Here is a 25,348-nt window from a genome sequence, read left to right on the forward strand (position 1 = left end):
AGCTTTTAGATTACCCTGGCTAAAGTTCAGACACATAGTTACCAACACAAGGGGCATTAAAGGTGTTCTATTGGTACAATTGTGTTTATAAAGCCACAGATTGTAGGACTAATATAGAACAGTCAATTTCTGTTATATATTCACCCAATTATTCTGTGGTGCCCTTGGGACTCTACACATACTACATCTTCTAATGTTTAAGTCCTTTATATTAAATGGCAGTGTTTTGCATTGACCAACCATCTCTGGTTGACTTGTTTACTGATGCAATGTAAAGCCTGTGCCATTCTATATTATTTTGAGAATAATTATATAATAGAAATAAATATAGATTTGATACACATGCAATTTTCTAGGTATTTTTATTTGTAGCTGGTTGAATTATTGATTAAGACCTCATGGAGATGGAGAGATGAGTGTGTTAACAATCATAATTGGAAAATGACCTTTGAAAATCAATATATTCATAATAATATCACACAAATTCATAGGTATACATTTAAGAAACTGTGAGAGATCTGGATGAGACATGTCTACCACTGGGACTGTGGAGTTGGCTCAGTAGGTAAAACACTTTAAATACAAGGATCTGACTTCAGATGCCCAGAGTCTACATAAGGAAGGCAGCACAGCACATGCCTCTGTAATACCACCATTTTTGTGACAAGGAGGGAGGTGTAGACAAGAGTTTCCTCAGAATTTCACAGGCCCAACAAGGTGGAAGTCCATATCAACATGTGAAGTTGTTTTCTGACCTCTATATCCAATTCCTAGTGTGTTGTAGCATATGTATGAATGCAAATAGAGTCACACACAGATAGACACACATACACACAGACAGACAAAATGAAGAAAGAGGCAGAGAGATGAAAAAGTCAAGGAGCTGTTATATATATAAAAAAAAGACATGTTCATGAGTTTTAATACTTTACATGGTAAAATGCTTATATAGACTCATAGATTCAATGAGATGCCAATTAAAATTACAGTTGAATTAGAACGCATTAAAACAGGTTAGGCTTTATGTGGAGAGATAAAATAAATATCAAAAATATCTCTAAAGAAAATCTCAAAGTTAAAATGCTCACACACATAACTTGAAGTTTCTTTCTTTTTTTCCAAACTGCATTAATCACTATGCAGAAGCCTGAAAACAGACACTCTGGTCTATATCATTTGCTAGCTGTACCTTGCATGTCATATTCAAGAAACCGATAAGGCCAATGCAATCCATTGTGCATGTGTGTGTATGTGCGTGCATTTACATGCATGTGAAGCATCAAATCCTGATCATCCTACTACATTTTCAGATGGTTCTACAATATAATAGTAGTTGTTTCATAACGGATCTTTACTGTCGGATATTTTGCTCAAATTTACTCATTTATAGGAATGTTAACTGAAGCTTGAGGCAGAAAAACTTCGATTTTCCTGGCTGCTGCTTTCTTTCTTGCTATTGGGTGATCCATGGCCATTACAATAATCTTCTTTCTCTCAGATGCATACCAAACAATGGCTACACCTAACATTAGCATTTCTTCCATTTTGTAGATAACTTTTCAAATCAAAATCTTGGGGCTTGGGAAATAGTTCAGTCACTAAAGTGTTTCTCACTTTTATATTAAGGTGATTTCCATTCATATGTTTAGCTGTTGAGTTCCCTCTAAGCCAGAAGTCTCTCTGACTTTAGTTTTATCCCCACTCTTCATCTGTCATCCCGCTTGACCACAGACAAGTTGATCGTTTCAAACTATAAAAGTTGTTTAGTAATTGCTCCAATATGCAGTGCTGGCCACCGGAGACACGCTCAGCCAAGCACATGCAGTGAGAGGCACAGGGTCCTCCAAATCTTTGTACACTATCTCCTGTGGAAGAGACACTGTTAATTGGCATACATATTTCTATTAATTTTAATTGATCTTAAAAGAGAAGGTTTGAATACCAAGAGATATTTGATACATTCCACACAGAGAGGACAGGCAAAATCAGCTTCAAGAACTATATCTAGAAACGGTCTAGGGAGGCCGCTGGAAACCCAAATGGTTTTTTTCCATCAACTTTAGCACTAATTTTCTCATTTTCAGGTTTGTTTGGTTTTATCATAATCTTTTCATTTCCCATAGCTGCAAATATTCCCTCTAAACTTCTAGCTTTTGCTGTAACATTTCACATACAGCAAAGTCACAGGTTTTTTAATTTTTTTAGAGTTACTTCATGAGTATGAGTGTTATACCTGTGTGTATGTATGTATGTGTACCACATGTATGCCTGGAGCCTGCTGAGGAGAGAAGACACTGAGTCCCCTGGAACTGGACACACTGATGACTGGGAGCCAGCATGTGAGTAATAGCAACAAAACCTAGGTCTTCTACACTAACAATAAGTGCTTTTAACTGCTGAGCCATCTCTCTACAGCTCTATCATAGCTTCTTAAAAAGAAGATGCAAGCACACAGCTGACATGCTTAGCAAACAAATTTTAAAAACACAAAAATAGTCCCATGATATTTTAAAATAAGCATTGCTTCAAATGCAAGGAGTAGACGCTGCTTTCGTGGCTTTAATTTCTCAAAATAAATTAGACCAACTGAAATCTCCCTTTCGTATTCAAAATATCTAAAACACAAAACAGAAATATGACTCTAAACCAGTTGTTGGTCCATTATGCAATTTAATAATTCCCAAAGGAAATTAGAAAGCCAATTGCTTGGGTAATATAAATCTCTACTGAAAAAAAAAAAAAAAAAAAAAAGCTTGTCTCAAGCATAAGACAGTGCACAGCAAGATTCAAGGGAGCTCTCATAATCCCTTTTCTTCAGTTTCCATGGCTAGAGATAGATCAGCCAGCCATGACAGCTATGGAATGTTAGCTCTTTAGTCCATGATGACTATTTTTGTAAAGGACAATAAGTTCTGTACAAGGTCAAAAACAGTGTGAATTGTTCTATAAGGAGAAGTTCTTTGGAAAAAAAATTCATGGAAGAGCATTTACTACCACAGAGACAGAAACAGCCTTTGTTATACACGTGAGCCAACACGGTGACTGTGAGTTCGGAGAGCAGGTGCCTAGAGTGATAGGAGTCATTACGCTTTGAACAGATGCTGAGATGCTCAAGGTCCAGAGTGTTGTGCACTGTTCCGAGATACTGCAGCCCATAACATCTACGAAATCAAAGGTCAAACGAGGCAAGCACGAGTCTACTATTACAGAAGATTATTTGGCTCACACTCTCAATTTCACTGCCTTCCCCTGGTGCTCAGTAACATTAACCTGAAATGTTATAAATTTTATACAGAACTTGCCACAGGAAACATGATTCCTTTGGATAAACTTGAAAGTGAATTGCCTATAACACAAATAACTTGCTGTTGCCTGTCAATACACCCCTTTTGGATGGCCATAATGCCAACTGTGAGGAAAAAGTAACCTTGCAATTTAACTACTTCCAGTTGTACTTTCACCCACCCTGATCTCTACACAGCAAAAGCTGAGAGGAAAGTCCCAACCAAGAAGAAGCAGCACAGAGACTCAGGTAGTGTCCTACACAGTCAGCTCAGATTTCTTTAGCAAGCTACATCTTAAATACAAACAAACAAACAAACAAAAAAGAATACTTCTTACTCCACTAGTCAAAGGAAATACTTCAGAATTAACTAATGACCAAAAAGGAGTTGTGGATTTACTAAAATCCTTCAGGTAATCTAATCGCTTCCCAGATTCTCTGTTTCATATGTGTTGGTTACTGTTCTGTGTTAACCCAATTTTCAGCTCATGTCTGCCTCCCTGTTTCTAGCTCTCAAGACCCCCTTTTCCTTTGTGCTTTCTCCCTTGTTCTTCTCCCTTGGCTTCCTTGCTTCTGTCAGTGGGAAGGATCAAGGTCAATTTCCATCCGGCTCTTTATAACAGCCAGTCTGTGCTTCAAAGTTCTTCTGTACTAACCTTCATTTCTTACCCAACCCTTATTCAAAGCATTTCTTCCAGATCAATTAAAGGTAGAGAAACCACAATTCAAAGTTTCAAAATGCTAAAAGCTCCAAAAACCAAAACCTCCGAAGTGTCAATGTGATGCCACAAAGCATCCCACCTGGCCTCCTATGATAGTCAGGGAAAATGTTAAATATAAGGTAAATACAAACTTCAAGGGAGATTTTAGAATTTGTACAAATTCTTTAAATGAGATTTAAATGTCTTTGCAACTTATTATTTCAATATTCCTTAAAATGTTGGGTTTTGAAAGGCAAATTCCTCAAAATAATATTTTTTTACATCTTTTAAATTAAAAGAAATCTAGAGGGTTTTTTCTGACTTATTTTTTTCCTTTGATTGGAAACAGCTAATGACTTATAGTTAAGAAAATAAGGCAGCTCTACATTTAAAATGTAAATTGTGTCATTCTTTTCTATCTCTGATATAAATACATATATACAACAAAAATTATTTTCTATGTTTAAAAAATATATTTTCTAACCACATCATCAAGGAGGAATAACTATAATAAGAAAAAGTGAAAATAAAGAGTAAATAAGCCTGTTATGTACAGATGCCATGGGACAAGGGTTCTCAGGGCTGTGTGTCTTCCCTAATGAGAAATACTGATCTTTACCTAGTGAGAAAAAATGATACTTTATATAGTCAATAAATACAACTTTTATTAACTTCACAGATTCTATGCTGCAAATGCACACTGGTACATTGTATGAATTCAGTAACCCTTTTAACGCCCTGAAAGACAGATTTTATTCAGATCCATCATGACTGGAAAGGAGATGCTTGATTAGTGTTATTACAGGAATGAGCTTCATCTCAGCTCCAAATACAGTGTAGCCAAGTGGGAATTGATAACCAAAAAGCAGAATGGAGATGAATAGAAAACAGGAACATCAAAAGCAGATGTAACTAACCTAACCAGACACGCTAGGCTGTCCAGGTAAGTGATAGAATTCATCAGACATTTACAAGAATCAGAGGCAGATGGCCTCTGTAACATTTACAGGAATCACAGGCAGATGGTCTGTATAGTAGATATTTTTATAAACTTTGGTGCAAACCTTAGAATAGGAAAACTTTCTACAAACTTCAAACAGAATAAAAAGTGCAAGCTCTTACCACTTAGTTTTCAAAACGTTTCTTCTTAGAAGAAGGAAGAGACTGTCCAGATGGTGGTGTAAAACTGCCACTGGGAATCCCTGAGTGGACTCTAACCACCACAGATCACAGATGAGCACAAATTCCTAACAAAAAGTCACATTCTTTGGGCAGAATGTCATTAAACTAAGCCAGATTCATTTAATACTTGACTATCAAAAGCCATGAATGGGGAATGTGCATGGAAAAAGATGGAGACAAGACAGAAAAATAAAACAGGTTGGAATGCTAGGGCAGATAGTGGAGACATTCGCAGAGTAACATAATGAGTAAACTTGAACAATTTAGATCAGTTGCAGTTGATAATTTTTAATCATATTATATAGCCCAAGGCCTGAAATTTTGTTTAATTAATAATAGTTATTTATATGTGTATATTTGAAATAACACATGACTTTGGTTGTAACTAACCTGTTCTTCCTCCTGGGTTAATCGCTCCTAATTCTATCTAAGCTTGTCCACAGTTTAGAAAAAAATAACATTAGGCTACGTCTGTCCAAACAGGAGCTCTCCGCCTCACAGAACACGTTTGGCTGCTTTTTCTTAAACGGAGCAAACTATTCCATTTGTGTGCTCCACTAGACGACGTAGATAATATCTCTGGGCTCTTGGTGCAGATTCCTGGCTATTCTGTGCTGGACCTCTGCTCTCAGTCTCGCAAATCATCTGTCTGACTGTTGGTAAAGAACGTTGTCTTAAATCAAACGAGGCAAGCATTTCTTGACAGGAAAAAAAAAAAAAAGCTATAGACCATATTAACAAAAAGAAATAGACATGATTCCCGCCACTGCCCTCACCCCTGCTTCCCGCAGTGAATGCTGGGATGCTACTACACACTGTTGAAGCAAAGTTCATTCTTCCCCTTCAAACACACTGTTAACTTCCTTCCTGTGCTCCCAGCTCTTGCAGGAGATGCAGCAGAGTTGTGGAGTCTCAGAGCGACACCTTGACTGGCGGCTGGGGAACAATTAACACCATTTGAATTAGCCACAGTCAATGCACATAATTACATAGTTCCTTTCCCACAGTCTGTCTATCAAAGCAGACACAGTCTTACAGCCCTTCCTCCCCAAAGCCCTTAGAGTAGAACTATTTCCTTCTAAAATTCAAGAGTGCTCAGCTTGTCTATTAAAGCAACTCCTTTATCTTCCTTAAAGAGACAATTCCAACAAATCAGAACATTCCTGCACCTAAATTCTGCCTGCCAATACCAGGTTGCACTGAGTCCTGAGTGTTATGCACTGTCTGAACTTTGATCCACTGCATGACCTTGATTTGTTTCTTTTATTCTCAAAGGGAAATTTTCCACTGAAAAAATTAAAATCTGGTTTCACCTTTTTTATTCCAACTCATACGTTATTATCCAGAGACCTTAGAAACTAAGAGATGGTAACGAGATTCTCAGTGGAAAGAAAAAAATTTTAAGGGTAGGGGAGGTCAAGTCACCTTCCTAACCACCAGAAGAGTCAGGTGGTTGAGAAAAGTTCAGCATTTTCGGGAAGGCGCAAATTTTGCTGGTGTTAGGAGAGGAAGCAGGGAAATGTTTCTATACACAAATGATAGTGAATTGCCAGAAGAAGGCATATTTGGGTCAGCATATGAAAGACAACACTTAAAGTTTATATTTAGAGAGTATAGACTAATATTCAGGTTTTATCACTAAACTAAGATACAAAAATGTACAAAAAGGAGATACATTTTTATTATCTGCCAGCGATTTTTTTATTTTTATGTAGACAAGTGAACCATTTAGTTTTACTATGCGGTTTTTACTTGAGTATGAATTATAATGTGGTAGAGATCTAACATTTAATAGTTAACAATGTTTTCAGCATTTCTACCTAAATTGTCATTTTTCTAATGGTTTGAAACCTCTAGAGAGTCTTTATCTAATTTTATTAATACTTACTCACCATGAATTAGTCAATATCTGACAATTTTGAACCTTGCTTTTAATTTTGAAGAACACATTTTATTTATTCCTTGACAATTTCATACTTGTATACAGTGTATCTCGGTCATGTTTACCCCAAATCTCCCCACTGCATTACCCTCCCCCACAAAAACCACCCAATACATCCCCTTCCCACTTTCAAGTTCTCTCCATTTTTTTATAACCCACTGAGTCCAGTTTTGCTACCTGCTGGAATGTGGACTGGTCTTGCTAGGTTGACCGTGTGCATGTCTGTAGTGATTTCCTGTGTGTAGCAGCCATGCATATGCAGAGGAGAACATTTCACAGCGCTTGCTTCTCTTCATCCCCCAGCTCTTACATTCTTTCTGTTCCTTCTTCCACAATGTTTGTTGAGCTGTTGGAATGTTAGACTCTAAGATCCAAACCAGGGGGTGCACTCCCACAGAATCACACAGGGACAAAGGATTCACTGCAACAACATGAGGTTTAATGATACCAGTGCACTCAGTGCACCGGGGCTCTCCTGCATGCAGGCAAGAGAACCCCCAAACAAAAGCTGGGAACAGTTTTTATACAGAGCTCATGAGGGCAACCACAAAGGTTGACCTTCTCAGGTCCGGTCTCTATGTGACTCAGATTCGCACATTACTTTTATGACAGTGAGTGTCTTCCTTTTTGCACAGGTTTACCATGTTAAGGGTTCAGCTTCCTGTCCACCTCCCATCCTGGGCTCCTTTCCTGGAATGTGTCTGTGTGCTCTGGGCCCTCCTCACCCACAGGTGGGTTTCCTCCCTGTATTCTGAGGACTGTTAATCGGCCTTTCCCTTCTTCCTCTGAATGTTAATCCAGCAAGTGTCCCAAGTGTCCTTTGACTAAGGAATGTACCCCTTCTGGAATGCGCCGGGTGGGTGGGTGGGGGGGCAGTGAATACTAAGTTCAAACTGAGCCCTGAGTTTCTCACAGAGCGAGCCATGCTGGAGCTGGAGCGAAGAGGGGTTGATATAAATGTCCCACTTAGGACCCAACATCCAACATTCACTTGTTCTCAGCACTTTTAGCAGTTATAACTCTCTGTATTAAACATTGCCTACGACAGAAGGAAAATAAAAGAGTTTGTGGCCAAAGTTGATAGCAGTACTAACCTATATGTATAATAAAAAATATTTAGAAAGCAGTTTGCCAAAATCTCCATTTACTAAAACAGGAGGGTATTTACAGGTTTACCGGGCCTATGGCCCCTAGACCAGGAGCCTTTGATCAGGTTTACAGTACCAGGCATAGATTCTCCCGTATAGAGAAGGCCTCAAATATGATGATGGTGATGATGACAATGATGATGGTGATGATGATGATAGATGATTGCACAGTAAACAGTCTTACAAGTATTGCTCCATGGACACATCACAGCATTGGAGCTTTAAGGCAAAGGTCTACAGAGTACTGCCCGCCCCCCAGCATTATGTAGAATAGCTAGCAGCTAGAAAGTTGTAAGTCAGTTCCAGCTTAATTTCTCTGTTTTGCAATCATCGTGTGTTGAGTCTTCATCAATAGGTCTTACAATCTGGTTATGTTGGGGGAACCAAAAGCTGTGGCAACGGCCTGCAGTGTTTTGGAGATACCTGGCCTCCCTTACCAATGACTTTTAGGTAACATTCTAAATCGCTTACTGATATATTTTCACTTAGTTACCTGTGTGACTTCTGGAGGAATCATCCATCCATTAAGTTATGGGTTTTCAAACTCTTTTATTAATTATATTTTAATCACTTTATAAAGTGGATTTCCATAACGATGTTCATGCATGTTTAGTTTTGTTTAACACCACCAAGTCCCTTATTTCTTTATTTTGTAGAGTGAAAAATTATAAAGACCATTTTATAAAATATATACAGGCTTTTTCTTTACCCCTAGACCTGAGCAAAAAGAATTCAGGTTCCAGAAAGCAGAACTGAATGTAAGATTTCAGGCCTTCACTGCCCCAGGATACATTAACATTCCTCAAGCCTCAGGGAAGAAAACCCACCTGTGGGTGGGGAAGGCCCAAAGCAAGACCCCTCCCCCTCTTGAGGTCTTCCCAGTGTTACAGCCTGCTGACGTTCAAAATTTGTAAAGCAACCAATCATGTGTAACCGCGTGAAAATACAACCAATCATGTGTAACCACGCGAAAATTTCTCCCTTTCCCCACCCCGTGCTATAAAAAAGCCCCTCAACTTGCTGGCCTTTTGTCAAACTCTACTCCTGTGTGGGTGAGCAGTTTGACCGTTGGCTGCCAGCTCTCTTCCCTAATAAACCTCTGCTGATTGCATCCAGGTAACAGTGTCTTGTGATTTTTGGGTGGCCATGATTTTCCGAGACTTGAGTAAGGTTCTCCCGAATTTGAGAGTCTTCAATTTCTCTCAACTCCTTCCCCAGCTCAGCTTATGCCTTTAATTCATAGATCTACCACCACACCTTCATATCACATGTATACTACCACCTCCTCATGTCTTAAGGCCTCTTCTCCTCCCCTCCCATGTGTTCTTTCTAGCTTCCTGACATCTACAGATGCTTATAATTAAGCACACAAATCTAAACTTCAGAAGCTAGTATTCATGTATAAGAGAGAAAGGTGGGCATTATAATGTTTTCCAGTTTCAACAATTTTTCTGAAAGTTTCATAATTTCATTTTTCCTTAGAACTGAAGAAAATTTCATTGTGTATATATACCACAGTTTTATTTTCTGCTCATCAGTTGATGGACATTTAGGTTTATTCCACTTCCTGTAAATAGGGCAGCAATAAACACATTCACAGAAAGTTGTTCTGTAGTACATTGTGAAGTCGTTTGAGTACATACTCAGTAGTGGTATATAACTAGATCACACAGTAGTTCTATCTTCAGGATTTTGAAAACTCTCCACCCTGATTTCCACAGCAGCTGAACTACTGCATATTCCTACCAGCAGTGAGCAGCTGTGTCCCCCATATCTTCACCAACATTTGTTATCATCTGTTTTCATTATGCCATCCATTATGACTGGGGTGAGATGAAATTTCAAAGTACCTTTATTTTACATTTCCCCCAATGGCTCATGATGTTGAACACTTTCAAAAATATTTCTTAGTAATTTATATTTCTTCTTTTGAGAATTCTCTCATCTGTTCAGTTTCATGCCCTGGTTTGGTTTTTTTATTCCATTTTTAAAAATTGTTCCCCACACCACTTTTGTGTTTAGATATCTGAGTTGAATTGAATACTATTGAAAAATATTTTTAATTCAAATGTTTTTCAGTATTTTCATGTTAGCATTATTTTCTTTATAATGTTTAGTCACAAATCACATAGTACCAAACAACATTATTAGTGTCCTTAGAAGTAATCATAAGAATACTTCTTAGAATTGACTTTACTTACTCACTATATATGTGCTTTATTTTATTTGAATTTTGGTAATGGTTTTTATCATCTTTTGCATAGAATCAATTTTTATAAAAATCACTCATAAGAATGACTCTCAAATTATTAAACTTAATTTCACCTTATTATGTCCCCACAGATTTTCATTTCTGAATGCTTTATGGAAATATTTTGAATAAAACACTGGTTATTCTTTTCTGTTCTCCAAAGATTTTTAAATCATGATTTGTTCCAAAATTAGATGGCTAGATAAATCTTCTTAACTTGGATAATTAAAATGCTATGATCTTTGTATAAAGTGATAGAATCTGTTTCTGTCTGTAAGTTACTGACCTGACTCACACATAGTTTCACAAGTCCCTCTGTAAACTGGATACCATGATAGTACTTCCTGAAGAGCCATACCTCCTCCTCACTACATTTAAGGTGAATCTGTCTCATACTGATTCTGTACTTGGACGTGGAATTTGGTGGCCAACATTACTAAAAGTTACAGAAGCAGAGGTTTTATAAGCTCTTATCCCAAGTAGTGTTCTCATAGAATTCAGTCTTTATGTAACAAAGAGCTGGAAAAAGAGTCTCCTAGACTGTGGAAAATCTGTAAAGACGCTAGGGAGAGAATCAGGTGTCCAGGCCATCCTCTCAGCCCAGAGCACAGCTGAGGTGACCCCAGACAGCACTGAAGAAATATGTGCCCAATACAAAATCATGAGAAATGACAAATGCTGTCATTTTAAGTCTAGTGTTGAGAATTTTTGTTTGGCAACAATAGAACACTAGTTTTTTTCCCCTGTTTAAAGGTTATAGAATTCAATATTTTTCTTGTTTTACCATGTCTCAGTGAAGGCTATTGGACAAGAACATACTGAATTCTCCAAATATCAAGATTGCCCACATGAAAGCTAGAATGGCCACATCAGGTGGGAATTCAAATAGCATCATTTTCTTTTCCCCCTGAAAAGGAAGAATCCTTGTATCATCCCATTATCATCTCATGAGTGATCCCATCAAAATAATACAGGATGAGGTGTCAGGGACCAGCACTTTCAAAGCCCTGGGGCATCATATCTAAATCATAAATCCTTTAGAAAACTTGGGACTACATATACAACTCTTGACCAGTTCTCCCTAATTTGCTGTAAGCTTCTTTAATAACTGAGAAACATGATGTGTGTACTCTACTAAACATATAGATGTGTATATATATATATATATATAATATATATATATATATATATATATATATATATATGCATAAAACATTTATATACAGTTTCATAAATTGTGGAAAGCCAAATCAGATTCACTAACAACAACAACAAAAATGCTCTCAGAGAAAAGCTGACTGGAAAGTACAAATAAAAAAAAAGAGTTTCCATAACTGAAGCAATGATGGTGTGTGAATTCACCTGTACCTCCAGTCCTCAGTATACCAATTTCCATGCCACATCCTTTCACAGAGAATAGTCTACAAAGCACTGCTTTTAAATGACATGACAAGAGTGGCAGAGAAAAGCCATGAATGGCGCTAAGAGAAATGAGAGCTGAGTACTCATCTGAACAAGGAAGAGAAAGACTTCACTTCAGAGAAGGGAAGAGAAATTACACATTGCCATGGACAGCGCTCAAATGCAAGGCAGTAGTGAGCTGCACTTTGGAAGAAGCTGGCTGACGATATATGCAGTGCATCCCAGACAGAGCAGAGCATACCTATGGTGCAATTGTAATGAACCATTACTCTCAACAGATCCTGGTGCAGAGGGTGAATTCATCTGGATACAGCTCAAGTTCAATATGGGACTGGCTAGTGTTGACCCGTCCTTGTCTCTCCTGCAGTAGGAATATCACACCTTAATCAGTTTCTGTAGCACCTGAGAGAGTAACCAACCACTGTGATAATATAGGATATTTAAATAGCAAGGAAAATGGAGTAGATCAAGAGGAGAGTTCTTCTTTAGCTGACAAAATTCTCCAAAAATAAATATTTCTTTCTCAGTGTTTCCATAGTTTGATGAAAATGCTGTGGCCGAGGTAGATGAGGAAAAGAATTAGATTTCACACTCACCTTTGCTTTTTCTTCCACAAAAGTAAATCGGAAGTTCTTAATGCCTTAAAATATATCACCATTTTGAGTTCCATCCTATAGGATTATGTCTTCACACTTTGGTTCCTTTTCCAATTAATGGTCCATTTGTGGAATGCATATGTAGTTATTTCAGTTCTGCATGGCTCATTAGATAGCCTTCGCAGTGCTGGGCTTCATTCCCCTTGGTCTGATATGAATGTATTCATTTAGGGACACACTATAAAATAACTAATAAAGTAAATTTTGAACATTTAGAAAGAGGCAATAAAGCCCAACTTACCTTCCTTGAAAAATAATTTTATCTGTTGTGGCTGTTTCTAAGATTTGAAATCAGGAAGGCACTTTTTATAAGTGGTTTTTATTATAACCTGGAACCTGACTCCTCATTTAAATGTGCATATTAATGTGCAATGCACACCAGAGCAACTCCTGTGGGAAGGATAAATGTGTGAGATTGTGCAAGTATAAAGAATGTAAGAATAAACATGAAAACTGGCAGCCAGTCATATGGGAGGGGCGCCTACTCTGTTTCTCCTTCCTGGGTAATTTCTCAGTTTGCATGAAGCTTTTGTTCCCTTTAAATACTCAAACTGATTGTGATTTCATCTGGCTTGTGGACAAAAACCTTACTAACTATTAGCAAAAACCTAAACTTTTTGCTAAAAGCAAAAAAAAAAAAAATTTTGCTAGTCTACTTTTTTTACTTGCTCTTTCGATAATTTCAATGATAAAAATATCTTCCTGATGAAAAAATAATATCCTTAAAAATCTACTTCAGACATTTTGACAAGTTTCCAGTAAGACAAAAACCCTAGATTTTTCAACCGGCAAGCAATAACTAGACTTTGCTTCTGTACTGCACACTTAACAGATTAAGAATATTGATTAGAAAAAGCATACTGCTAAATGCAACTTATAAATAGAAATTGCAAATGACTTATTGGAGATACAAGACTAAGTGCATTGTCAGGTGACAGGCTGAAAAGCTGTTCATTTGATCACCAGCCAGGCGATCAATCCCAAGTGAGTAGCTCCACTGTATACAGTGGTCTGGATCTGCCCTCACTGGATTAACATAGTGTGATGACCAGAAAGGTTGGTGCCCTTCTCATGGGACATTCCCTTAGATTCACACATAAGACTCAATTTAATCTAGTCATGTAATCATATTAAATATTTTACCCATAACCATAGACAATAATAAAAACCAAAGAGCAAACCAAAAAAAAACCACCTTGCTCTCCTTCATTTTCAATGTTAACAAAATTCTGTAGAAATTATTTTCAGCTTTTCTCTCATAATCTGCTGCCCTGAATGAAGCAGAATTATCCAGGTTAAGTAGTCCATTCTTGGTGCCAGAGGACATGGTGGCCCTGGGGCTCAGTGTGGTCTCGGTTGCAGAGGACATGATGGCTCTGGCACTAGATGTGGTCATTCAAACAGTTAAAGACAGGAAGTGTGATTAGACCATACTTGCATTATTCTCATTAATGTGAGAGCTGTGAACAGCAAATTTAATAAAAACTGTAAGATTTTTATGAACTATGCATCAATACTCAGACTTCAGGAAGACTTAAGCAGCAGACTATAAGTAAATGACCTAAAACAGTTTTCAGTAGAAGTATTTTGGGGATGGAGTCTACAGAACTTTTGAGTTAGAAAGTCGATTTAAGAAGAAGTATGTCAGCCATTGATTTTCATACTAACCAATCTCTGTGCTTGTGAGTTTTTTCCTATCTTGCCTCTTCCATGTTCTCTTCTAGATATTTACAGTAGACAGCCAGTCTTTATACAGTCTGAATAATGATAAGCCACACTCCTAGAATTGGGAAACTCTTACAATGAGGTATATTTGTTGGGCATTAAACATAGTAATATTCTTTTCTGGCCAGGATGCCAATGCACAGGTGTGAAGCTCAGGCTACTAACCAACCATAGCACACATTGGGCCACAGAAAGGTTTTGTTTAAAGATAAAGATAAAGATAAATCTAAAGCATACTAGACTGTTCTGTTTGAAGAACTGGGAGACAGTAGACAAAGAACGAAAGAGAGAAGGGGAAGACAGCAGGAAGGAAAGGAGAAAAAAACAAGGCAAGAATTGATGTTTTTTAATTGACCAAATCCAATCTCTCAAAGGTGCTGCTGACTACAAACTATGCAAATTCTGAAAGTTTCCTGATTGTGGTGTTTGAATATGCTTGGCCCAGGGAGTGGCACTAATAGTAGGTATGGCCTTGTTGAAGGAAGTAGGCTTTGAAAGAGTTGCCTGGAAGCCAGTCTTTTCCTGTTTGCCTTCAGAACAAGATGTATAACTCTCACCTTCTCCAGCATCATGCTTACCTGGACACTGCCATGTTTCCTGCCATGATGATAATGGACGGAACCTCAGAACCTATAAGTCAACCCCAATTAAACATTGTCCTTTATAAGAGTTGCCTTGGTCATGGCAATGGAAACCCTAAGACAATGTTCCTCTAAACAGAAGTTATCACCCACTGCCCAGCTGGAAGAAAGGTTCTTATGGGACACTGGGACAGATTCCAGAAGGACAAAGTTCCTGGGAGATGCATACCTTAAGGGAGCATGGTTTTCAGTAAGTCCAAAAACCACTGATCATCCACATTTTCTCATTTGTGGTTCTTCCCAAGTGTCAGAGCTTCCTTCTCTATAAAGCTATCTGGGATGACCTGTAGAGAGGACTGTCCCTCTGAACATTTCTGCCTTTCTATCTGTCTCCTCATTTAGCTGTTGGTGTGGTCATTTTAGGAAATTATTTCTTCTACCAAACAAGTTTTTGTTCTTTTCTATGCTCTGAAATCAGCATCTCTCTCCAAATTCTAAAACAAATGTTTTACTCTTGCTGTATTTTAACACTATCTTTAACTGGTTCTTAAATATTTCAAATTTTAATAAAGGAAAAATAACTTTCTTTAAAGTTTAGTTGTGAAATCCAACTAGGTACTAAAGTGAAACAACAACAACAAAAACATGTTCTTCTATTGTCACAAAATGGGGAGTACCTCCAAATCACACTACCACATATTTAGACTATTCAATAAATATGAAAACATTTTTATTTTTGAGAAACTGACTTCAGTTTTTCTGGAATGTAGTAAAACCTTAACAGGGCTGTAGCTTGGCAATAAATTACCAATGTTAAATTTAGGTAATATTCATAAGTAAAAACACATTTATTTCCATTTATTTTCTGTCTTCCTATCCTTTTTTTGTCTACTGTACCCTAGTAGACACACTTACAGTAGAATATCCTAATCTAATCACTGGAACCAAAAATGTCCTTGAATCGTCTGCATAAAAAGTACAGCCATGAGTGATGATTTCAAAATCTCCAGATAATACTGAATACTAAGAACCTGAAGCAGGGACTATCAGACTCCATTTCATCTGTGCTTTAGTTCTGCATATTTATGTACAAACCAAAACAAAAAACAGCATGCCAACTCCATTACAAAATCAAGTACAAGATTTTATAATATCCTCCTATCTCCAACTTCATGCTTCTAAATTTCTAAAAATAATTTATATGTCCCCAAGTGAGAAGGCATTTCTTACTTAATCACTGTGTCCTGAGTTCCTTAGCTATCAAGGATTTGTCTGTTTTCTCTGGTCACCTAAATCTTGGGCAGCAGATGACCCAGAAGCTCTGCGTATTTCCTCACTTCTAAACTCAGTTTACTGGCATACCCCTACTTTATCTCTAATTTATCTTAGATGATTTTGCTAGGGTGCAAATTTCTATCATAAAACTCTATTGGTGCCACCCACTCCCTTAAACTCTGATGTTCAGTAGGCACAGACTGAATGGGGAAAGCCTCCAACGGGACTTGCTCCATTTTAGCCAACGTGTACAGCCTCAGCAAAGTTTGTTGCTTTCTACTTACTATCCTACCTTACTAGCTCCATCTCTTTCTATCTCTTTCTTCAGCTTAGGAGCTGCTGCTGCTGTAATGTCTCACTAGTAAAATATACTTGCATCATACATACATATATACATATATACATATATATACATACATACATACATACATGTGTGTGTGAACAAGCTATTATTATTGATTTCTATTAGCACAAATAAGACTTAATGGTTTACTCATCTCAAAATCTGTTTCCATGACCTGAAAACAAACACTGTATATGCCTCAGTTACATGAGAAAATACAAAAATTAATATCTAAAACATAGAAGTCATGGAAAGAAATTCATACTTAAGTAATTTTATATATCATTTGTACTAAACATTCTTTGCCAATTTAGTTTTTCTTAATATCTTGATTTAAAAGTAATCATTTTGTGTTTGTGTTAATGTTGTCCTCAGCTCCTCTCTCTCCTACCTTATCTTTGGGACTTCAGGCTTTGTTCATCCTGATCTGATGGTCTTTGTGCATTAATGTATCAGTGGTTCTGCTCTATTGTCTAAAGTCACCATTCTAGAAAGCTACAGTTAGCAACAGTCATGGAGCAGTTAGAAACAACTGGACTATGGCAATCTTTCCTTGGCTCTTTAAATTTTATTTTTGAATTGTATGTTTAGTCTGTGTAGTGTTGCTTGTATGTATGTTTTCAAATGCTTTTCAAAAACATTATAAAAATTAAACTAGAAAAAAAGCCAAGATAGTGAAAAACTTTTGTGTATATGGTGAGCAGGGCTTCTCTTAGGAAATGGTCTGGAAACTAGGGCCTAAATATGGAAGCTGTGGCCAAGCAAATCAACCAAAGAACAGATGTCAACACATGAGGAAGGGCTCACGGACGGTGCAACTTTATTCTGTTGCAGGATAACTAAAATGCACTGCATGAAAAGGACAGTAGAAGAATGCTGGATGAACAGAGGGGCAGGAAAGCAGGTATGAGACTAGGAAATACCCATATATCCATGGTGAGTGGTGGCAGCTAGACTCAGACCAGTATGCACAGGTGGCAGGCAAACTGTTTTCACAGTCTCCCCCAGAGATAAAACTGATAACACTCTAGGTGAATTCAATTTTAGCTGTTAAACAAATGAGAATGACAATTCTTCTCTAAACAGTTGGGCAAATGGTAGATTGGTGGATGTGACACTCACAGAAACAAAAAAAAAAGCACATGTAGGGATGAGACACAAACTTCGATTGTTCAGTTCATAGATAGTAGTTCATAGATAGATGGCAATAGGGTAGATGAAAGAAGGGTGGATGAGGCATGAGGCACAGATCAGTAGGTACCAAAGATAGATAAATGATAGATAGATAATAGATAGATAGATAGATAGATAGATGATAGATAGATGATAGATAGATAGATAGATAGATAGATAATAGATAGATGATAGATAGATAGATAAATGATAGATAGATAGATAGATAGATAGATAGATAGATAGATGATAGATAAATGATAGACAGATAATAGGTAGATGATAGATAGATAGATAAATGATAGATATATAGATATGTAGATAGATAATAGATAGATGATAGATAGATAAATGATAGACAGATAATAGGTAGATAATAGATAGATAAATGATTGATAAATAGATAGATAGATAGATATGTAGATAGATGATACACATGAAGAATAGATGACAGATTATATAAAATAGGCACATAATAACTAAAATGATGGATGTACACACAAATATTATAAATATGTTTCTTCTCTTAACAATTACTATTATCCATGAATTAACTCTTAAATTAAAAAACAAACCTTAGGTTGAGATAATTGGATTGTTATTTAGCAACTATACTAACAACAAACTCACTTTCTGATATCACTTTGATTCTTCTGAATGCAGCTTATTATTTAGAGCAATAGTTGTCAACCTTTCTAATGCTGCAAGCCTTTAATAGAGCTTGTATTGTGGTGACTCCCAACCATAAAATTTTTTCATTGCTACTTTATAACTGTATTTTTCTATGTTATGAATCATAATATAAATATTTTTTGGAGATAGAGTTTTGCCAGAGAGGCAGTGACCCCTAAGTTGAGAATCACTGATTTAGAGTGAAGTTTCATCTTGAAAGATGCTTTTTCTACCATTCCATAATTGACATTTTGAATGTAGAGTGAAAGACATATTTAATTTTGATAACTCATTTAAAAAGCCTTAAGTGCTGCATTCTGATCATAGGAAAATTATAGTTACTTATTTGTAAGATTCAGTTGTTTTCCATATTTGTCACTAAAAATCAGAAGGGCAAAAGATCCAGAAAGAAAAGAAATTTGGCACATTTCAATACTTTACAAGTTCTATTTAAGAAACTGAAACAATGCACTCTCACCAGGAAAGCAGGTAGTTGCCTGCAAATCTTAATTTCCTCCTGCCCTCTTTCAAATCCATTCTCTGAGTCTAATTCCTAGTTCTGTAAAAGAGTACTTGCTGCAGCCCCGCCCTCCTCAGCCGCCTCCATCCCAGAGATCACACAGATCCTCCTCTTCAAACACTTACCCCTACCTACTCAAAGCTTTATTCTAGCCTCCAACTCCAATGGGCATTTGCTTGGAACCTTCAGACCAGCCTAACCTAACTGGGTATCTTCACTTCTCCCTCCTCTTCTTAAAATCCAACCTGTCAGTCTCATGCCATCCCTGTAGCGGACTTCATCTTCTGGCCTCTGTTACCTCATCTCAGGTATACCACACAGCATCTCCAAACTTCCTTCTCATCCATGCTGCTCTCCCAGCTCCCAACTCTAACAGGCATTCCTAGGAGCCCACCAGCCAAGCCTGCCAATGTAGGCCAGCAAAGAACACCGTCCACATAGCTTTACTCTCAGTCCTCTCCTCCGTGTCTATTCCCCAGCCTCATCTGCAGCTCTGTAGCAGATTACCTGCTGTAGCTGCTCCTCACTCTCTACCTCATCCCCGGGACTAAGCAGATTCTGGTGGAACACTCTGCTTCCTCACTTCTGTGACCTTTCTTAGCACACCAACCCCCATCAGCCCCATTATAAGTTTCAGCCACCAATACTTAGAAACACATTTTAACTGGAGCCCCCAATGGCCACACTTAGCAGGATCACAGAAAAATTCCCCGCTAGGTGTAGGAAGCCGTGGTCAGTGGTTGCCATTCCAAGATGGCGCTGGCCTGTGTCTTCCCAGCAGTAAACAATTAACTGCGCAGCTGCAAAGGCAGAAAGACCGCCAAGTCACTGGCCAATCCCGAGGCGTAATATTGGGTGGTGAGCGAACAGCCAATCAGAAGTGAATACGTCACTCTAGGGTGTATTTAAGCTAGGCCGCTTCCGGCTTTTTCCGTCTTTCCGCTTTACCGTGACAAGAAGTAAAGTTCTCGTTTGCAGTAATACCCGATTATTGCCTCTTGTGTCCTTATTCGCGGGTGAAAAGGGACTTGGGAGGTGCGCGGAACAGCTAGGCAAAACATAGGGACCACACATTCCTAAGAACCAAACACGGCACCAAAAACCAAGGAACAAAACACCCACCCAACAAAGACAAGACCAGATATCAGCACCTAGAATTACAATTTCCAAAACCCAGATGTCTAGATGCCAGTGTAAAAATACAGTAAATAACAGCAAGGACCATATGTATATGCTAGAGCCCAGCAATCATATCACAACAGGACATGAGAATTGCAACACAGGTGAAACACAAGAAGTCTTTAAAATAGTCTTTATAGACATAAGAGGTCTTTAACAATGAAATGGATACTCATTTAATGAAATCTATGAACATAAACAATGAAAGGAAATGAATAAAAGAGTTCAGTACCTGAAGATGTAAATAAAATCAATAAAGAAAACACTAACTGAAGGAAACTTGGAAATGAAAAATTTAGAAACTTAATAGAAACCTCAGAAGCAAGCCTCCCACACATAATACAAGAGACAGAAATGAGAAACTCAGGCATTGAAGTCACAGTAAAAGAAATGGATACACTGATGAAAGAAAAAAATCATAAAAATTATGGCCACAAAACATCTGATATACTATGGAAAGGACAAATCTAAACATAATAAAAGTAGAGAAAGGAGAAGACATCCAGTCAAAGGCCCAGAAAATACTTACAATAAAATTATAGAAGAAAAATTTCTAACCTAAAGAAATAGATGCCTATCAAAATACAAGAAGCATACAGAGCACCAGAGGGGACCAGAAAAGAAAGTCCCCTCGTCATATAATAATCAGACATTAAATGTAAAGAACAAAGAAAGAATGTTCAAAGCTGAAAGTGGAAAAGAGAAAATGATATATAAAGGCAGACCTATTAGAATTATACCTGACTTTTCAATAGAGATTCTAAAAGCTAGAAATCCAGGAAAGATTGCTGCAGACTCTAAGAAACCTCAAATGCCAGCCAAGACTACTATACCCAGCAAAACCTTCAATTGGAATAAATGAAGAAAATAAGACATTCCATGATAAAACCAAATTTAAACAATATCTATTTATAAACCCACACTAATAGAAGGTACTAGAAAAAAAACCCTCCAACCTAAAGAAATTAACCACACCAAGAAAACACAAGGAATATACAATCACAGACCAGCAAATCAAGAAGCTAAACACACACACACACACACACACACACACACACACACACACACACCAAAACAACAAAATAACAGAAATCAACAGCTGTTTCTCCCTGATATATCTCAGTATCAATGGTCTCAATTCTTGAATAAAAAGACACAGATTAAAAGAATAGAAGTAAAATCAGGATCCATCATTCTTCTGCATCCAAGAAACACACTTTAACATCAATGGTAGATATCATGTCAAGTTCAAAATATGCAAAAATATTTTTCAAGCAAATGTACCTAAAAAACAAGCTACGATAGCCATTTTAAATGTTTTAAAAAATAGAATTGACAGCAGGACTAATCAAAAGACATACTCAGCAAAGATAAAAACCCAACAGGAGGACATTGTAATTCTTAACATCTACAGCTAAAATCACATATTAACCCTTATACATTGATAGTGGGAGACTTCAACACTCAACTCTTGCCAATACACAGGTTATCCAGACAAAAACTGAACAAACAAACAAATACTGGAACTAGATAATATCATAAATCAAATGGGCCTAACAGATACTTACTGAACATTTCACCCAAATTCAAATGAGCATACCTTCTACCCTATCTGACCACCATGGATTAAAGCTGAATATCAATAAGAGAAACCTTACAAACTCATGGAAACTGAACAACTGTATACTGAAAGAAAAATGTTACAGGACAGAAATTATGAAAAAAATTAAAGACTTTGTAGTATAGAGTAAAAATGAATATACAACATACCCAAATTTATGGGACACAATGCAGGTAATTGTAAGAGACAATGTCATAGACCTAAGTGCTTACATAAAATAAAATAAAAAAATAATAAAAGAAGAAGAGATCTCATACTTAATAGCACACCTGAAAGCACTAAACCAAGAAATAAGTCACACCCCAAAAAAACTATACTGCAAAAAAAATAATAATAATCAAACATGGATCTGAAGTCAATAAAATAAAAACAAACAAAAAACAATACAAATAATCAATGAAACAAGGTTTTTACACTCCTTTCCCTTTTATCTAATATACTTTTTTTCTCACAAAATATACCCTGATTAGTTTCCCCTCCCTCTAGCCCTCCCAGTTTCGCCTCACCTCCCTTCCATCCAGATCCATTCCCTTTCTGTCTTTCAATAGAGAAGAATAGGCAGCTTTCTCAAGACTAAAGAGGGATTTTATTTAGTGCTAATGAAGGCTCCACTCAGAGAATCCTGAAGCAGTATTTGTAAAAGGTGTGGTGGATAGCCCTGGTCTTGTATTTTGATGCTAATTCCGATTTTCCCAGAGGGGCTACAGAGGAGGAGTAAATCAGTACACAGGTGACTTCTTATGAACCTTCTGCCCACTTTAATTTGTAATATAAAGGCTAGAGCCCTGGTGGTGATTGGGGTGGTGATTGGGCAGTAGAAAGGGAGGTAGAGAAGAAAAGTTTGGGGAGGGGAGGAGGAAGACTAGGAAGGAGAAGGAGGAGGAGGGGAGGCAAGATGGCTGTGATGTCACCCTTGTGTCTCTAGCAGTCTCAGGAAATTATTCATATCAAGGTTAGGTAATTGGGATAACAATTCTAATTGTGTGGGCATCTTGTGTATTGAGTATTTGCCAAAATACAAATCCATTGGTTAACTTTAAGCATCTAGAGCTGTGATTTACTTGGTTGTTGGGTGGTGTGGTGACTGACAGTGGGGTAGACAACTGTGGTGTAGGACTAGGGTGGCCCCACTGTAAAGCCTGTCCAGATGAGAACACCCAGCTGGGCCAGTGTAGCCTGCCTGCTGGTGATACTTAATTCTGTGACATGGTGTCAAGACCTGGAAGCTGAGCCTGAAGTCTTTGCACAGCAGGTGCTGCCAGTAGTGCAGGAACTTCGGGTAGGTAGCTAGGCGACCGCCAATTTTTCTAATACCTCCCGCTACAGGAAGGTATAGATTCCTTCATGAACCATCCTGGAAATGAGACTGCAGATACAGCATTAAAGACACCAGATTAACAATATTAGAAGAATAAATTTATGGAACTTAACTTAGCTCAGAAAGTGGGGGGGGACTTAAAGGTCATATTCCTGAAATTAAACAAGCTTTAGAAATTCTGAAATAAAGTCTAAAGGAAAGAGAGTCCACCAATTCAATGAGACCAAATTCTTACTGGCAGATGTCAAGCTTTGACTGCCAAGCTTCAGTTGTTCCTTCTCATAAAGTATGCCCGCCTGTCATTGAGGGCTCACATGATGCTTGAATATGATATTGATGAAGCTCAGGCACTGTTGGAAAAGAATTTATCAACTGCCATAAAGAATCTTGATTCTCATGAGGAAGAGCATTGCATGACTTTCTTTGAGATCAGTTTTACTACTACAGGAGTCAATATAGCCAGGGTTTATAAACAGGATTAAAAGAGAAGAAACAAAGGTGTCTCTACCAAGAACAAAGCCTAAAACCAGCAGTCAAAAATGTGGTTCAGGTTTCCAAGCATGTTAAATAACCAATGTTGATCTTTAAAGATTGATGTAACTTTGAGTATTTTTTTTCACAGCAAGAATAATTAAATCCTTGAAAACATATTTTAGTTATTTATGAAACATGAAGTATTTACTTCATGAAGTAAATACTTCATGAAATTAACAGTACTTTTTTATATTTCCTTACGAGGTAATGGTGCTTTTGTTTTATTTCATCTGTTATAAGACAACTCTTACCTGAAATGGCTGAGAACTGTGAGGAATGCTCTGGAGGCTGCTGAATGGTGGCTACCAACACCATTTACTCTTTCTTTATTGACTGACGTTCCTCTCAGTTGATATGGTGAACCTTTCAGAGGCAGGAAAGACAGACAGTTGCAACATTTGTAAACTTGTTCTTCTTCAGTATTTGTAGGACATTGCCATCCTTTGTTGCTGTTGTGTTATGTGAATGGAGTTTCATGCATTTCTGCTTAACCAGTAGCTTTTATGATACTCTGAACTTTTCAGAAAACTGCTATTTGCTTTCCTACACTGTGTGAGGGCTATTGACATACTATTGACACAAAGTAAGTGCATTCTGTCTTTGAAATGCCAGTATAAGGGAGACTTGATCAACGTGAGAGAGCACTACCCATTCTAAACCTTAAGCTAAGGTCATTTTATATTATGTAGCAGTTTTCCAAAGCACCTTGAACAGGAATATTAACATAATAAATCTGCATTAGTTGAAAGGAGTTGTAAACTTTTTTAATAGTGATAAAATCCCATAGGAAAAATAAAATCTCTGGAAAACCATTGTTATTTGTGCACTTACATGCATATATATGCACATATTCATATATATATATATATATGAATTTAAATTTTTATAAAGCTCTATAAAAGTACATTTTCACCTTTACTAGTATCTCTGTCCTATAGGACCATACTTAGGTAACTGTAAAGCAAATCATAATGCATACATTTCAACAATTACAATTATGCTTTTTTTCCAGTGGGAAGCTTGGAAATTTGGGAACTTCATATAACATGGACCGAATCACAGGTACCAAACACTGCTAGGTGTCATCTCTTGCGTTGTTATAACTGGCACCCTGTGAATGCTACTGCTTTCTAGTAAGTAACTCTTCTCAATAGTCTCATACTGGATCATACTTCCGGTCACTACTGTAATGAAGGTGGTCAGTTTGTTTTTGGCACCAGGATGTTCTATGAGGCACAAAATATTCCTTCTCCTCTATACCTTGAAGAACTACATAGACACCTTCAGTTTCACATGGTCTTCCCATGATGTCATGGAAAGCATCATTTTTTTTTTTTTTTTTTTTTTTTTTTGGCAGCTCTGGGATCATACATAGAGTTGATACAGAGTTGTAGAATATCAACTGGAGGCACCTCAAGAAAGGATTCTCAAATACAATTCACCTCCTTTGAAATGTGGATTATTAGTTCTAAAATGCAATTTAATTATGCACTTAGATAAAATGCCATCATCCTAATACACTTGACATTTTAATACATATTCTATTCCTGTCACCAGTATCAATGACAAATGACAGAATGAAGGCCTTGTTAAAAATTAAAACATCTTAGAAATTTTATATAATTATGGGCCATTAAAATCTGTAAAATATTTAAATGAATTTAGTTTGTCTTTTTAAGCTCAGCAAGCTCATAAGAAAGATTAAGCAAGAACTGGATGAATATTCAACTCTTCAGCCTTCAGTGGTGGCACAGACAGTAATGGCACCCCTGACCTGCCTTTGAACTTGGACGAGCCCCTCATAAATTTAAAAGTCCTGAGG

The 25,348-nt window shown here is 37.2% G+C and overlaps 1 pseudogene; it reads left to right on the plus strand.

Moving 5' to 3' along the window:
• Nucleotides 1-22,301: 22,301 nt before the first annotated feature.
• Nucleotides 22,302-23,516, plus strand: LOC117719341 (prefoldin subunit 3 pseudogene; annotated as a pseudogene).
• Nucleotides 23,517-25,348: the final 1,832 nt, after the last annotated feature.

The sequence above is a fragment of the Arvicanthis niloticus genome, chromosome 13 (assembly GCF_011762505.2).
Source record: "Arvicanthis niloticus isolate mArvNil1 chromosome 13, mArvNil1.pat.X, whole genome shotgun sequence".
Lineage (NCBI taxonomy): Eukaryota > Metazoa > Chordata > Mammalia > Rodentia > Muridae > Arvicanthis > Arvicanthis niloticus.